The following is an 18016-nucleotide window of genomic DNA, read 5'->3' on the forward strand; positions in this document are numbered from 1 at the left end:
GTGATACCACTCGGCTAGGGAGGCCCCTTTTCAAATTTAAATTTTTGTCTAAAATAATCGTTATCGGCATTTTTATGGAGTATATATATGTCCGAAGTCGAGAGTTTGTTCCTCTGTCCTAAGAGTTTGCGACCAGGTTGTGAGTGTCTGGAATTTTCCATCGAAATTGTTATTTTTTCTAACGAATGGTTGTAGTTATATACTATAATTTTGACGTTTTTTTTATATTCAATGTATATGGTGTACTTATATTTGTGATTAGTGGTTTTGATCGAACTTTATGTAATTTCAAAAATGAAAAGAAATCTGACAGTTTATCCTGAATCGAAAATTCCGTTGCATCTTCTAGATCGCAGATGAATTTGAAAATTTGCCAGTGCGAAAGTATATTTTAACGGCATCCTTTTCCGGTAAGTGAGATATTCAATTAATTATTTTCAAAAAATTTTTCGCGTTTTTGTTTAAATGATAATTTAAATAATTTACTGAATTGTTGTCTTCATTTATTTTTCTCACTGAGGCCGTTTTACTAATAGGCAACTTTAAAATACATAGCTGAATATTACAATGTTAAGCTAAAAGACGATGATAAAAGACAATAGACGATAAAGCTCTACGTTGCACTGTGGGCCAGAAGATTATGATCTTTGGCCAAAAGAAAATTAATTTTCAACCAGAATATGTGTAGGCAGTTTTACTATATCCCAAATTAAGTATTTATAATCATTCCAAAGATTGTAATTTACTTTTTGGACTGACGAGAGTACAATTTAATGAAAAATATGTTAACCAAAATTGTTTTAAATGTAACTTTTTAATTTTTATTTCAGAAATATATATAGGAATTTTACTTTACTGTTACATTTTTATCAGAGTAATTAGTTAGTGTTAAATTATAATACAATTTTTCAATTTGTTGGATTAGTTAATGCTCTTGACAAACTTATAGTTTATATCTTATCATTTGACATTTTACAATGTTTGACTGACTTTCGAAACTTAGTTCCACGAGATAATTAGCTAAACTTTTTTTTGCTGTCTTCTTTGATGTTTCTTCTTTCGAGAAAACATGACCCATTTTGTCCGTATTGCAAAGGTGGACTAAATATACCGAGAAACAAAAGTTATGTTTTTTTTTCTTCAGGTTTTTGCGTTATTTTCTAATTCGTGTTATTTTGTAACATTACTTCGGAAATAAAATTTTGCTTTTCATTTATAATATAAAATTACGAAAACTATTATATTTTCATTGCTATATTAATTATTTAAACGTTCTGTATTATTTTTTTACTTTTGCTCGCCATATTTCAGCCACCATTTTGTTTCACAATAGTATTTCTGAGTTTAACTTATATTGCTTTAATGGTTGTCGTCTTGTATTGAATCCTGAATTTATAAACACATCAAAAACTCTGTCATAAAAATAAATTGTGATAAATTTTATTCAAAATATCGTTGAAAATTGAGTAGAAAGAAAATAAAATAGACAGATTTAAATAAAAGTATAGCCTTCATGCACAACGTTTGTACGCTTAAAGGAGTGGCTTAATAAGACATATTTCAAAAATACTGCAAGAATGTAATACTCGACGTGGCTATTCCTTGAGTTTCTTAAACTGAGTTGTTTCTTGGATCTAGCACTGACTTTTTCGGTTTTTATAGAACGAACAGGTTTTCTTTAGAAATGAGATTTTCACTCGAAAAATTAAACTTAGAGCAAACAAGTAAAAATTAAAAAATGGTGTCTTTTTTTTAACTATTTCAATAAAAACTATGTGTTTATTAAATTATAATGTGCTTATAAAAGCTATATACTTATAATTGCACACGTGCTTATTATACTTTGTACAGTGATCTTCGTAAGAATCAATTATGATAATTTAACAATTAGGTAGCGACATTAAACACAAACTTATGCTCTTAGAATATACCTTTTTATAGATTTATAATCGAAATTTGGGTGGTACTCAATCTCAAAAATCCTTTTAATGTTTTGTTTTCTTTTCGGTACATTACCGTAGGTAAAGTTAATTGAAAACTTTTTGTGCATAATAGTTTTGAAAACTAGTGTATCAAAAGATAATCTTATATAACGAATAGCTTTGAATATGTTAGTGGTTGAAAAATTCGGTAAAAAACAATTTTTTTTTTAAATTTTAAACTCAAACTTTAAAATACAAAATTAAGCTAAATCGATGGAATAGTGATAAATTTTAAGAAAGTTTTTCAAATTAAGATTTTTAAACTATACATGAATTAATTTTTTCTTCGTGACTAATGAATGTCCTTTTCTTACAGCAGGAGCTTCACTACCATTTTCGTCAAGAGTGCAGTCATTAGTTCTTCTGTCAGAGTTACCAGAAGTCTGTCTACCTCTAAATTCCCGTCAATAGACAGAGCAACGACAACAGAGCAATAGTTCATGGAAGTCTACTTGCAATAAAGTTTTGCCACACCCTACAATAAGTTAGTCTATATTTTTCTTCGAACTTAAAAATTATTTCGCTTCTGTACTGATACATTTTGTACGAAACATTGTTTTAGAGAATTGACATCTGTTTCAAAATATTTATTCAAAATATACTATTTCAGTTTGTTTTTTGTAGAGTATAAAGTTCGGCATAAAGTACGGAGGCAAATGTGTAACTCTAACTAATTGTTTCCTGTTTTGATCTACATATCAGTATGCTTTTTATCAGTTCAGAACTAGTTAAGAAATGAAAAGGAAGTCAAATAACTGACAGTTAAAGAATTTGTTAGACCTATGCATTCCTGTAAATTAAGCCGTATCTATTCTAATGTTAAAATCTCTTAAAATAATTGTAACTTTTTAAAATTTTAAATCTGCCTTTTTTTAAAAAAATTTAAATGCTTTTTAGTAATGAAATCTTTAATTTGCAAATAGTTTGACTGAAAATCATAAGTTGGACTTCTATTTGTTTCTTATATTAGTGGTTTAAGTCTTTATTTAGTTAATTCTACGATAAATGCTGGAAGGAATAGTAATATGAATTGGCGCATTTAAACTGTAATCTATGTTAATTTCAACGTTAAAACAATTCAGTCTTCATAAACAGTTGAATAAGCAAAGTAATTTATAAGTTTAAATAAAAGTTCAAAAAACTTGCAAATCTCACATTTTAATTTCTTTAAAAATACAAATCTAAATGTTTTCAAAGCTTGAAACGGGAAAGATAAAAATCTTAATATGTTTTTGCATTTAAAGATGCAGGTTGGGTAAAAATAATTTCTAAAAATTAAATTTTTATGAAAAGTGAATTTAGATTTACTGGTTCTCTAACTTAAATCCAAAATTCCAACTCAATATGGCATTGTTTCTTTTTTTAAATGTGGATACAGATTAATGAATTGCTGCATTAAACGGAAATTTACTTTATTAGAGTAGTAAGTTTAAAAATTGTGATTCAATAGTAAAATATAATGGTTATAAGTAATGGGAAAAAACTAAAGGGATAAAACTTAAATTGTAAAAATAGAATAATATTAAATTTAAAAACTAGATAAACTTACTATTAAACAGTAAATGATAGAGAAATACAATATATAAATACGTTCACCGTAAGGGATAACAAAATTCAAATTTTCCAAGGGCTAGAAACCAGTTTTTGTAATCTATATTGAGTAATTGGCAATCGAATATAAAGTATTAACATTTATAAAACTACATAATGGCTATTTAATATTTTCAATATTAAAAATGACCATCAGTCCGACTAAACTAAATGATCTAAAACATTTAGATGTTTATAATTTGAACAGAGCAGAAACATTCTATAATTTAGATTAGAAATCTACTGTAATCTGGAAATTTCAAACATTATCTTCATATGTTTTCCTTGTTTCTGCGACTTCCCAAATAGTTGGCAGTAGTAAATTTCTTAGATTCGCAGAAGTAATTTTAGTTTTAACAGACCCCTCCTTTTTTAACTCTTCGACACAGAATTTTCATTAAACCAATTTGCACTTTTTCATTTTGTATTTAAGCCAAAACAAGTGACAAACGTATTTAGCTCTTTAATAATTTATAGTTATGAAATACAGCGTGAAAAAAAAACTGACTTTTTGGCGACTCACTGCTCAATACGACTCCCTTCTAGATTTAAAAAGGTTATTCATCATTAAAAGATCCTAAATACACTTGATAAATTTTTCAATAAGAATTTTTCTGTATTTTGTGAAGTATTTATGTAATTCCAATAATCTAACATATTTATTTCGTAACTAGTTTACTTTTTTTTGCTTGTAATCAGCTTCAAAAAATAGATATGGGACGCAAGTAAATATCGGAAGAAGCTTAATAAAAACGATTACTTAATAAAACGTCGGCGACATACTTAACAAAACACTAGGAATGTAAAACTAAACACAGATTTTTTGCAACCACTGATTAAATAACTAAGAGCTACAGTATCTTTACTTTCAATGTAATGTCTAAGGACGAACTTTCTAGTGTTCTGCACCACTAAAGTTTTCAATCTAAATTCGTAGCTTCGGAAAGGGCTAGATTCATTTTTAAATCAAAATTCTATTTTTTCTGTCTAAAAAAGTTTGAAGAATTATCAGGATTTACCCTTATTCTAAGCACCACAGTGACTTGGAGTTTTTGCTTTTTTCCACCTCCACGCATATTAAAAATTTATTTGCTCTCATTTTAGAGTTTTCAAAGATTTAATAGAACCTGAAAAGCTTTGCAAGTGGATAATTATTTTAAGTTAGTAAATAAATTTTTAATATTTTCGTTTAACTTTAAATCTTTTGGTGGCGAAAGAAAATATTTGCAAATAAGGTAAAGTTTGAAGTGAAGACTGAAAAAGATGAAATAAAATTGCGTTTTATTTAAAAATTTTAATATGTTTAGTTGGATTTTTTTAAGTTTCTAAACATATTCAGTTTATCTACGTAAAGTTTAATTTTTACGTCCCTTACGTTTCAGATAAAAGTATTTAATAGGGGGAAATCTTAATTAAAATTAAAATTCTTATAAAGTGGCTTCTGAATTCTTCAGAAGAGATTCAAATCTTATTTCGCTCTGAGTAAATTACTAACAAGTAACTCTATATAACTTACTTTAACAGAAAGCTAACACTAACTTATTTCAGAAGCAAAATAAGATTTGATTTGCGTGGAATATTTAACATAGGATTAGAATCCGGATTTCTTATTATAAAGAAAATGAATTATAAAAATTGCTGAAATTTCATAATTCTGAAGATTATGAATAACAGATTATCTGTTCCTTTCCAAACTATATAGTTACAATATATAGTTTAAAGTAAATATTTTTAGAAATTACTAAAATATTGATTATTTAAAAATGCTTAGGTCAAAATTAGATCACTAGCCTTTATAAATGGTGTTGGATAATCTCAAATTTTGAACCAGTTTTAATTTGTAAGAATGTTAAATTATTCTGTAATTTTAGATTTTTTATTTAAAGGTACTGAATTATCTAATGTAGTTTACTGGTAGATTAACTTCATACCTTGAAACAGCATTTACTTGAATTTATTATTTGCCTCAATATGTTCAGATTGCTCTTTTGTTGAGAAAAATAAAAAGTGGAATTCTAGTCACTGTGGTCGTAGTATATATGTTATTCTTAAATTGTTTCTTTAAAGTGCAAATTTCCTTAGATCTTTTATTTATTTTCAACAAAGACTTGTTGTAGATATGATTTCCAATATCAAACATTTCTACGTCGTTGGTCATACGAAATTTAGAAAAGTTTAGGAATAATGAAACACGCACAACCATAATATCAAGTTAATTCAAAAATTCTAGACCCATTGATATTATTTAACTCTGTATTACTAAAATATTAAACTGGAAATTTTATGTTTTAAACTTGCAAGCACGATCTTAAGCACAAAATTTAAAGCAAGAAAATGCAAAATTAGCTGAAAAAAGTAACTAAAGTAGTTAAGACCCTGTCTTTGATCAGAAATTTACTTCCATCAAGGAACTTAATTTCAGACGCCTGCATTTCATAATTTCAATCTTAAGAGTCCATAACTTCAGTTTAATTCTAAAATTAATAATGACTTTTTTTTCTCCTAAAAACCAGCAATCATTGTCTTCACAAAGATTAGTAAAAATACGAAAATTTTATCTCCAGAAATGCATAGGTAGAATTTTCAGGATTTCTAAAAATCCGGAATAAGCCTTTCTTAAAGAACGAACGCCAGTTTCACAGAGCAATATTTATATAGGATTCTCCTTTACATATTTCTGAGAGCGAAATTTAAATTAGTTTTTTAATTTCTTCATAATTCAAATTTGAAGTTTCTACTAAAGTGACTGGTATCTTCAGAAAAGGTTGCAAAGTATAAGTATTTGGGTACTGCTATAAAAATTTTAAGTAGAATGAATAAAATTTTATTTTAAATCAAACATGAGCATGCACTGATTTTGCATTAAAAGCAGTGTTTTTTTTCAGAAACTAGTGTGGGAAGTGAGCTGACTATTTCCCGCAAAACAGAAGCTTTACTGTCAAAGTATAAACTGTTATTTTAAATACGACCTTTCAATTAACTTTTACTTAAACAGAGCCTTGAAAAAGTAGGAATTACGGTAAAGTTTTCGTTCAGTTTGTGGCATTAAATAAGAGTAGAAGTTATCTAAATCTCACATTTAAAATCGAATCTCTAATATTAATTTCAATGGGCTTTTTGACGTATTAATGTAATTTAGTTTGCATTAAATAAGAAAGGAATTTTTTTTAAAAGAAGCAAAATTATGAAGTTCAATTATCAGATTTTCAGTCATTGGTTTTGCATATCGTTTCAAATCTCCAACTGAGGCTCTTTACATATTGAATGTGTAACAGATTATAGTGTATTAGTAGTTTCTACTGATTTGCTTTAAAATACTTTTTTAAAAGAAAAGGTATGAATTTTATCAGAAGGATTCAGCGTAATTGTAATTTTTCAAAATTTAACTTTCTTAAACATTCTGTAATTTATAAATTTATATTAATGTTCTTTCCTTGCTATAAAGAGAGATAATAGGACAAAAATGGGGTATTGTAAAGAGAGATAAGGAATTAAATTGTATAATACAAAGTAATCTGTTTCCAACTCAAATTAGAACTTTCAGTCAATGTCCAATTTGTATTTTCAACATCTTTGTTTTTTTTTTTCCATTGTTAAGAATTTATGCTTGTTAATGTACGACCTATAAATGTTGTGTAGTCAAAAATTCTGTTTAAAATGTGTAAATTACTGTCTGGAGGAAGACCATAATTTGTATCAAAGTTTATTTTGTACTTTCTTTGTATGTTGTGGAAATTGCTTAATATTTTCAATGGTTTGAAATGCTTGTTTTCCAGTACGAAGAGTCTTTTTCTTTCAGTAGCGAGAACTTAATTTTGTTTAAATTATCCGTTTCATCTATTAGTTTTTCAAATGCTAAATCCTTTCTAAATGTTAAATTAAAGAACTAAAATTTAAAGGAACTTTATAAATCTTTTTTTTTTTTTTCGAAAATAACGAATTTTCTACATTTAAATTAGCTTCTATTTCTAAATAGACCCGATAAACGTTAATAAAATTTAATCCTACAAATCTGCTTTATATCCGAGAGATTGTCTCTAAAATAGTAATTAAAATTTCTTTGCGTTACTTAATGACCTTTTCTGAAACTTCTTGTTAACTATTACTGCGATTAATTAAGGAAAGATGGATTGTTTTAACTTTTAGTGGAAATGAATAGCAGTTTCGTAACTCTTAAATTACCATGCGTTTCCCGTTAAATTCCCGTAATAGTTTTTTAGTGCGCAAAATTTGCATTAGATGGAAAGGAAACGGCGAAAAACTCCAATGGTTAGCCAAACTGTTATCAGATCCTAAATTTTTATTACGGAAAGCAACTTTTCTTCCGTTGAAAGAAAGCCTAAATTTAGTGACTTTCATACCGAAATGAGAATTGCTGAATTATGCAACATAGCACAATTGAAAAATTGAGACTTGCAAGTAATGATCAGAAGTTTTGAAGTGACTGGGAGACTGTGATGCATGAAGTGGAAGTGGTAGACGGCCGCTACCGCTTTTGCTTTGTGTTTCACACTCTTTCAGCCGTTTCGGAACTTCACGATTCACTTATTCAAATTTCTGTTTTTGGACAATTCGGCTTCATGCTGTGTTAGGACAATATAAAACAGGATCTTGCAAGTAATGATCAGAAGTTTTGAAGTGACTGGGAGAATGTGATGCATGAAGTGGAAGTGGTAGACGGCCGCTACCGCTTTTGCTTTGTGTTTCACTCTTTCAGCCGTTTCAGAACTTCGCGATTCGCTTATTCAAATTTCTGTTTTTGGACAATTCGGCTTCATGCTGTGTTAGGACAATATAAAACAGGATCTTGCAAGTAATGATCAGAAGTTTTGAAGTGACTGGGAGAATGTGATGCATGAAGTGGAAGTGGTAGACGGCCGCTACCGCTTTTGCTTTGTGTTTCACTCTTTCAGCCGTTTCAGAACTTCGCGATTCGCTTATTCAAATTTCTGTTTTTGGACAATTCGGCTTCATGCTGTGTTAGGACAATATAAAACAGGATCTTGCAAGTAATGATCAGAAGTTTTGAAGTGACTGGGAGAATGTGATGCATGAAGTGGAAGTGGTAGACGGCCGCTACCGCTTTTGCTTTGTGTTTCACTCTTTCAGCCGTTTCAGAACTTCGCGATTCGCTTATTCAAATTTCTGTTTTTGGACAATTCGGCTTCGTGCCGTGTTTTCATATTTCGTAGAAGTATGAAAACAAATGCTCAAGGAATAGAGCGCTTGCCTCTTATTTAGGTGACTCTAATTCAAATCCCAGAGATGATGATGACCTGGTCGATTTGAATTAGGCTTGCGCTCTCCCAGGACTCCAGTCTTAACGTAAAATATACTCTGTGATAAAAGGGATCATGGGTTTGAATCCCCTTCTCAGGCTACCTATTGGAGATTTTCGTTGCTTTTTGTCGATTTGCATATGCGGATAACTTTACTGTAACGTTAAAACTTAACAAAAATTCGGTTAAAAATCTCCCAAGACTATTTCAGTGCTTGATAAACGTTTGTCTTTTGGGTATGATTTCAAATTACGAAGCTACAAAGTTTAACATTGATAATTAAAACCCCGAAAATTTTATAAAATGAAATTACTAACTGAAATTAATAAATTAAGAAGTGAGTTTATTTTAAATTTTAGTTGTAAAATAATCGAAATATCCCTTTTCACTGAATTGAATTAATAAATTTAATCAATAAAAATCATTTTGTTTTAATGCATGGAAAGCTTGCAATTTATTTTTATTAATGTTTAATTCGAAAAAGTAGGAAATCCCCTAATGTAGTTCCCCTAATTATGGTTTTTGAACGAACTTTAAATTTTAGTTCTTGTAAACTGTAAAGTTTTCTTTTAAATCATCATTTATATGTAGTAGTGCTAAATTTCATCAAAATTGCATATAGAACTAAATTTAACATTTACATGTGAATTTTCGTTTAACCTCTGTTTGGCAATAGAAATTTTTTTCATTGGTAGTCCTGTATATTAGAACTTGTAATGTATGTATGACGGAATTTGTGAGCTGTTTATTTCGATGTTATAATTTGTGCCAATTTTTCTCAGTTTTGTTGTGCATTTTTAAAATGAGGAAACAATAAATTAGTCTTGTAAGTATTGATGCGTATTTAATGGTGTTTCTCAAAACAAAGCTGTCAGATCAAACTGCCACTTTAAATATGAGCTTTCAATTAACTTTTATTAAAACTGAGCCTTAAAAGCTAGAATTGCGGGAAAGTTTTATCTCAACTGCGGCATAAAATAAGAATAAAATGTATTCTAAATCTAACATTTAAAAAAAAATCCTGAATGATCCTCTTATTTACTTTAAATGAGGATCCTGTAATTTACCTTTTTAAATGAGAAAGGAATTTTTAAAAAAGAAAATATGAAGTAAATTTATCAGATTCAGATCATTGATTTTACATATGTTGTTTTAATTCAACTGAGGCACTTTACATATTGAATGTGTAACAGATTATAGAGTATTAGTAATGTTTCTACAGATTTTATTTAAAATAATGAAAACATGAATTTGATCACACGGATTCAGCATAATTGTAATTTTTCCAATTTACCCTTTTTTTAAAAATAGTTTGAAATTTATAAATTTCTATTAATGTTCTTTCCTGCTATAGAGAAAGGTAAAAGAACAAAAATGTGGATATCCCATAGAAATAAGGAATTAAGTTGCATAACCCAAAGTAAATAAGTTTCCAACTCAAATTATAACTTTCAGTCAATGTTTAATTTGTATTTTCAACATCTTGTTTGTTCTTTTTGTTGTAAATTTATGCATATTCATGTGCGACCTATAAAAGTTTTGTTGAACCAAAAATTCAATAAAAAGTAAATCACTGTCTGGAGGAAGACTTAAATTTGCAAGTTTATTTTATAATTTCATTAAATGCTTAGGAAATTGCTAATAATAGCAAATGCAATTAATAATTGTTTCCAGTACGAAGTCTTTTTCTTTCAGTACTTTATTTTGTTTCAATTATCCATTTCATACTCTAGTTTTTTTAAAAATGCTGAATCCTTGCTAAATGTGACGTTAAGACTTAACAAAAGTTCGGTTAGTTTTCCAGAGTTATCACCCAAGACTCTTTCAGAGTTTGAGAAACGTTTGTCTTTTGGGTATGATTCAAAATTACGAGGCTTCAAAGTTTAACATTGATAATTAAAACCTCGAAAATTTTGTAAAATGAAATTAGTATCTGAAATTAATAAATTAAGTGATAGTTTATTTTAAATTTTAGTTGGAAAACAATCGAAATATCACTTTTCACTGAATTAATAAATTTAGTCTCTTAATAAAAATCATTTTGTTATAATGAGCATAGAAAGCTTGCAAATCTTACTAATCTAATATGTTTAATTAGAAAAAGTGCGAAAAGAAATTCATATAAATAGAATTTTTTTCTGTTCCCCGAATTCCAGTTTTTGAGCGAACTTTAAATTAGTTCTTGTAAACTAGTGAACTGTAGTAAAGTTTCTCTTAAATGATTTATATATAGTAGTGATAAATTTCATCACAGTTGCATGTATAACTAAATTAGTATTGACAAATGTGAAATTTTGTTTGAACTCTGTTTGGCAATAGAAATTTTTTAAGCATTGGTAGTCTTGTATATTAGAACTTGTACTGAATGTATCCTGGAATTTGTGAGCTGTTTATTTCTGCTATAATTTGTGACTATTTTTTCTTAGTTTTGATGTACATTTAAAATGCGGAACTAATAAATTAGTCTTGTATGTATTAATGTGTGTTTAATGGTTTTTCTTAACATTCAGAAATCTTACTTCCGTGGTGTCGTTTCATATAGTATGTCCTTTCAAAATAACAATTTAGTAATCAATAAAGTAATTTTTTTAGAGGGAGAAGTCACATTTCTAATTTACTTAAAGAAATCTGCGAAATTTGAATCAATTAGAAACTTTAGATTTACAAATTTTTACCTTTCTAATTCCTTAATTTGCACATTTAAAAGTGTTTTCCTTTAGCATAATATCGACAAATTTCCTTTTACAAACTAAACATAAAAATTTTATTGATTTTAAGCTTCACGTAGCTAGCTATAGGAATTTAGTGTACGGCTTTGAATATCTTTAATATGCATTAAATACATGCAAGTAAATATCAACATTCATTGTTATATGCAAATGTTATTACTCACTATTTTGTTAGATGCAGCTCAAATAGTATACTTAAAATTCGATAATTTACTGAGAAATAATAACTAAAATTGTGTTTTGAAATTGCTAAATTTTAATCTGAAAAAAATGTAAAGTTGGAAAATTTAAACTAGATGGATCAACACTAGTAGAACAATTTGAACTCCTAAACTAAAAAAAAAAGTGAACTATAATTTTAAGCCACATTAAATGTTAATTTCTACATCAAGGAATACTTGTAAAGCAGTGGAAATTATGTTTTAGGAACACTTGCGGCGCTTAGAAGTTCTAAAAATGTTTTGCTACTACCTTTATAAAATTAGTTTGAAAGCAGTTTTGACTATGTATTTATAATTTAAGCAACAAACATGTTTATGGAACTTAAATAAGAGAGTTTGTGTTGCTTAGTTGTTGGATCGCTTTCTATGTTAATTCTTCTGATCTATATGAATAAATGCTTTCTGCTAAACATACAACTGGTTTTGACAACTAATAAAACTGTAAGTGCAATTTTATTCTCTCAAACTATAAAATCTATGTACATTTGGTATACTGAATCTGGCAATGACAGTTTTTAGAAATTTCAAAAAAAATTAATCGCATTTGACATTCGCCATGTCTCATTGTTTTGATGAGCAATAAAACTGTAGCCCATGATTGATGTCACATTTTTCAATAACTTTGATCTCCCTTTTTTTCTAAGTGCACAAGCCATTATCAGAAGTAAAACTACATTAGATAAACATATACCCGAAATACAGAAACTTATTTATAGATCACATTACATTTTACTTTTAAATAACAAAGTGTTATAATATAATTAGAGCATAAAATAGTTTGTACAGTATTGCTTTAATTCAGATTAATATTTACAAGAAAAAGCGCAATTAAAATAAGAGTGAAGTGGAACCTTTAAAAATATAAGCACTAGAATATATTTGAACTAAAATGTGTGATGTGGTACTTGTTACCTCTCCCTCGAAATTAATCTTCTCAAGTCTTTGCATCTTTGTTGACGGCCTCTTATTAATATTACTTTTAGTACAACCTTGCATAATTTTAACCTAATTTAAGAAGGAAAATCACTTAACAAATTGTTTTAAACAAATCTATAAAGTACAGATTTTTTTGTTGGTAAAAAGCATATTTATTTGAATAGTTTTTGTTTTACTTGATATAAATCAAACATTTGAAACACAAAATAAGTTTAATTGTGGAGTTAATGAATATTTTTAAGTTTTTTTTTCTTACCGAATTTAAAAATGCATACCATTTTTAATGTAATAACTTTGCTAAATTAAGTTTACTTTTTTTAACACGAGGATGTTTTTATGGAACATTCATTATTCCAGCAATAAAAACCCAAATTAAATATCTTTATTTTGTTTCGAATAAATCAGTGGTTGTCATTATCTTCTGTAAATGTTTTTTCAGGGGAGTGAAAAAGATTAAGCTTCTTAGTAGAAAAAAAATAATGGCTCATAAATTGGTTCTATATTCTATGCAGTAGTGATTTAAACAAAAATGATTTAACTTGTATCTGTTATGTTGAAGCAAATTTGACCCACATTAAGATTCAAGTTACCGTATTATGGTTGAAATAATTTTCCTGACGTATATGCATAACATATTTTATTTTACCTAGGCTGAACTAGATCAGTCTACAGTTAGCAAAATCTTTTTCTTAGTGACTATATAGTTTTGTGTGGTCAATTTAAGTCGAATGTTGTGTTTTGTATTCTTTTAAATATCACAGTTTCTCACATTTTTTTTAAAATTTCTCTTCCGTGCTTGTAAATCTATCATTTTATCACACTTGTGATCTTATAATTTATCGTATCCCAAACTACATATGCAATCGGATCAGAAGGTTTGTGAATCAACTTTTTTGACTGTGTCGTGTATTTTCTTTTTATGCATTATCTTCCTGTCACACACATTCAATACCTATATTTTAGATTTATTCATTTGTTTCATCTCCTGATAACAAAAATTTAATTTTTCCTAAATTCTGAAAATTTAAAAAAACAATTTTCTTTTCTTTTAGCCCTTTTCTATTTGAGATATTTTTCGAAAAAAAAAACCTAAAATACATTGAGTAGTTATAATTTCAAATTCCTTTGTATGAAAATGCAAGTTTTTTTTGTTTTCAAGGTCTTTAAATTATTACAAAAAATGCATCCTAACTTAGTATACTACTAACTGAGCAGTTATACTAACTGCTTCTTACATTTTCTCAATCTATATTTTTGCATTAAATTTAGTGCGTAAATGAGTTTTATTTATTTTTTCACATTTATTAAACTTGTCAAATCTTCCGATTTTCAGTGTTTTTCTTTTTGAAAAATTTTCATAAATTCAAGGAATTCGTTCAATTCTTTGAAATTAAACAACTTTTTTTCTCGAAATTTAAAAATTTATTTAATTTCTTATAAGAAAAATCCCATATTTTCTGCAACGTACGGGGACAGCTATTCTATGTAATTTAAACAAAGTATATCTTAATAAAACTTTGTTTAATTTCACTTAATGAAACATCTGGTAGTTTGTGTAGCCGATAAACCATATCAAAATAAAATTTAATTTCTTAAAGTCGAAATCGCACATCCTGAATCTCTTATTTGACAAACTGCTCAACGACTTTCAATCTTTAACAGCTGGAAACAAAACATTTTCAAAATCCTATGATTAATTCACGCTCTTCTTCAAATTATTAATAAAATAAAATTTATTCATCTATTCAAGGTCAAATTTTTTTTTCTTTTTTTGAAACTTGTAGTGGATGACACGTGATGCAGTTTTTTTTCAAATATTTATTCATTAAATTTAATTAATGAATTTTAGTTCTATATGGAAGAAAAAATTTTAATATAAAGTAACTAAAATAATGAAACCTGTGTACTAATTGATATTAATTTTTCTTTTAATATTATATCAGATAGTTCAATCAATTCAATTTCCTTTGATGAAATCCATCGTCGTTTAAATTCCTGAGAAGACATTTTAAAAGTATCAAAATAAATGAAATGACGAGAAGATTATTTACGAAGTTCTCTTCTAATAGTTTTTCTGCATCTAGATATTGTGAAGAAAAAAAAATTTTTTTTTTTTGCAGTTTTTATAAACAGATTTCGAACTAAAACAATTAATTGAAACTTCCTGGCTCAGCCAGAACTAAAATTTTCTTTTTTAAAAAATTCGTAATGGAGGTGAAAGAGAAATTAAGACCAAAAGTTTCTCCCTTGATATGGCGTCCTCTTAAGCATGGAATTTAATTTTAAAAGTCTTCCCCCCCCCCCGGAATCAAATGTCCAGAAATGACCTGTAGTAGGGGATGCTCAGCTGGCACGTTGCAATGCTTTGACGTCCGTGGTATATGCTCGTTCCAAACGTTACGTATCCTCGTATTGTCAGCGGTTGAAGCACGGCCTGTAAGTTACGCTGCCTGTAGCGCCCGTAATTGATGCTCGGCTTGTACGTTGCAATGATGTAGCGTCCGCTGCCGTGGAGGTGTTGGTCGCGAGACGTTGCAATGATGTAGCGTCCGCTGCCGTGGAGGTGATGGTCGCGAGAGAAGGGAGTAGGGGAGCGAGCCGAGGAGTCGGTCTTGTTGTTACTGTGAATGACTGAAATCAAGTGAATGTCAACAATCACATAGGGTCCGAATTATTTGCTATATCCTATTTGATATTAATTTATTCCTTAATATTATTATATTTATTCGTTATTTTAATATCTGCTAAGGATTAATTAGGCGATGTTTTCGGAATAATTTTTCAAGTGTATACTGGGTCAGGGCTAAAGATACTGGGTAGTGGCACTTGACATTAAAAAAAACGGAAATTAAAGATGCATATCAGGCAGTCAACTATATGTAGTATATATTTCGCACACTTACCAAAGCGACTCTATGCTAGTCTACAGGTGGAAATCAACAACCAAGAATTTCGGTCATTCACAGTAATATATACACGTCAATCTCTGACGAGTAATTTTTTTCCTGCAGTTATAAAATAAAAAAAAGAATTGTTTTTGTCGTTAACTGATGAATAGTTAATAATTAAAATTCGTAAGAGCTTTTACTTTTCACAAAAATCACTTCTTATGAAATGGTTTTGAAACCAGTTTTTACGTCTTACTTTCAACCTTGTTATTGTGATCAATTCGAGGATATGACTCGTATACATGCATTCTTTTTTTTTTCGTTAGCAAATCGAATTATGTAAGAGATAGTAAAATAGATGACGCATCCTCAATAAGTTGACCATTAAAGTAATGCACCTCTGGTGGTTAAGTTACACAAATTTCTCTGAATATTACACGTTCCGCAGTGGACTGATCGTTAAGACACGGTTCCCAGCAGATCACCGAAGTCAAGCATCACTGGCTGCGGTCAGTGTGAGGGTGGGTGACCCACTTGGATCAGTCTGCGTAGGGACCGAGGGTGTGCGGTATGGGTCCTCGTTAAACTGTGCTACCGTAAAGTGCTCGACTTCGCGTGCAGGTCGTTGGGCTGCCGAAGCGGGGGGTGCCATCCCCTCTGCAGAGGATCAAAATTGTGATGTCTTCGGATCATCCTCAGGGATGTTTCCCAGACCGTCGCCAATAGCCCATTGTGCAGCTCTAGTGCGACGTGAATGAACTACTACAACAACTGAATATTACACAGTCAATTTACACGAGTTTCTCTGAATTTTACACAGGTAATTTACGCAATGTTCTCTCAATTTTACAAAGTTACTTTACACAAGTTTTTCTTAATAACGTTTAAATTGACTCAGTTATGATAGAAAAATATTTTTTCTTCATTTTAAAGCATGAATAGATCACACACCTTTTTAAATTATTGCGTTTATATAGATTCTATGGGTAAAGATTAATACAAATTCAATATTCAATTATAAGAAATAGAACTATTTATCATCCACTATAAGTAGACCACTATTGTAAAGGCTCAGATTTCCCTGTACTGAACATGAAATGTTTTAAGGAAACTTTTAAATTTACTGAGTTTTGATTCGGAAAACGCAACTGCTGTTTCATTTTAAAGCATAGAGCGCACATCTTTATGAAATCGAAAACATTTTTATGAAGATGCAATTAAAATCCTGTTTTATCGGATAATGAAAACGAAAATATTCTCGGAATGACTTACACCAGTTATGTTCCAAGTCTGTTCTGATTGTTGTGGGACTCGAGCGGATGGATCTTTGGTGGTCTTCTTCAATTCGATCTGGAAACGATTGAAATTTTTCATTTATATTCCCCTACCCTAGCTTTTTTTCCCCTCAAAGAAGGAACTCCCCCCCCCCATCCTTCACCAAAGAAGGAAGGAAAAGCCAAATTGTTTATTTTTTCATTCGATATCATTTGTTACAGCAAACAGTGGGCCAGCATCCAAGGTTTCGACGCCAAAATTAGTATTTCGATAAAATTTGTTTCAAAATTTGGGGTTTTTTATGTGCAGGTAAATTGATTTCATAGTTGAAATTTTGAAATACACTAAAAATACCAAAAAAAAACAAAAACAAAAAAAAATAGCAGCTGAAATAAAGCGAGCAAAAATAAAAATAATAATATAGTACGTTTAAATAATTAAATATAGCAATGAAAATATAATAATTTTCGTAATTTTATATTACAAATAAAAAGCAAAGTATATTTCCTAAGTAATATTACAAAATAACGCGAATTAATTACAAAATAATGCGAAAACATGAGAAAAAAAACATAATTTTTGTTTCTCGGTATATTTAGTCCACCTTTGCAATACGGGCATGTTTTTTCGAAAGAAGAATCATCAAAGAAGACAACAACAAAAAGTTTAGCTAATTACCTCGTGGAACTTTTTGGAACTAAGTTTCCAAAGTCATTCAAACGTTATAAAATGTCAAATGATAAGATATAAACCATAAGTGTGTCAAGAATATTAACTAATCCACCAAATAGAAAAATTGTACTATAATTTCATACTAATTACTCTGATAAAATTGTAACAGTAAGGTGAAATTCCTATATATATTTCTGAAAAAAAAATTTAAAAGTTACATTCAAAAAAATTTTTTTAACATATTTTTCATTACATTGTACTCTCGTCGGTCCAAAAAGTAAATTATATTGTTTGGAATGATTATGAATACTTAATTTGGGCTATATTAAAACTGCCTACACATATTTTAGTTGAAAATTAATTTTTGACTTTTGGCCAAAAAATCATTGTCTTCTGGCCCACAGTGCAGCGAGAAGAATAGTTAATAAAAGAAAAACAGTTTCT

At 28.9% G+C, this 18016-nt stretch overlaps 1 long non-coding RNA gene across 1 annotated transcript; it reads left to right on the forward strand.

Moving 5' to 3' along the window:
• Nucleotides 1-113: 113 nt before the first annotated feature.
• LOC147806629 (uncharacterized) lies at nucleotides 114-11326 on the forward strand. Its single transcript, XR_015436054.1, has 2 exons — nucleotides 114-410; nucleotides 2299-11326. It is a non-coding gene; the product is annotated as an uncharacterized LOC147806629 (long non-coding RNA).
• Nucleotides 11327-18016: the final 6690 nt, after the last annotated feature.

This window comes from Parasteatoda tepidariorum, chromosome 8 (genome assembly GCF_982258835.1).
Source record: "Parasteatoda tepidariorum strain Cologne lab strain chromosome 8, Ptep-v5.0, whole genome shotgun sequence".
Classification (NCBI taxonomy): domain Eukaryota; kingdom Metazoa; phylum Arthropoda; class Arachnida; order Araneae; family Theridiidae; genus Parasteatoda; species Parasteatoda tepidariorum.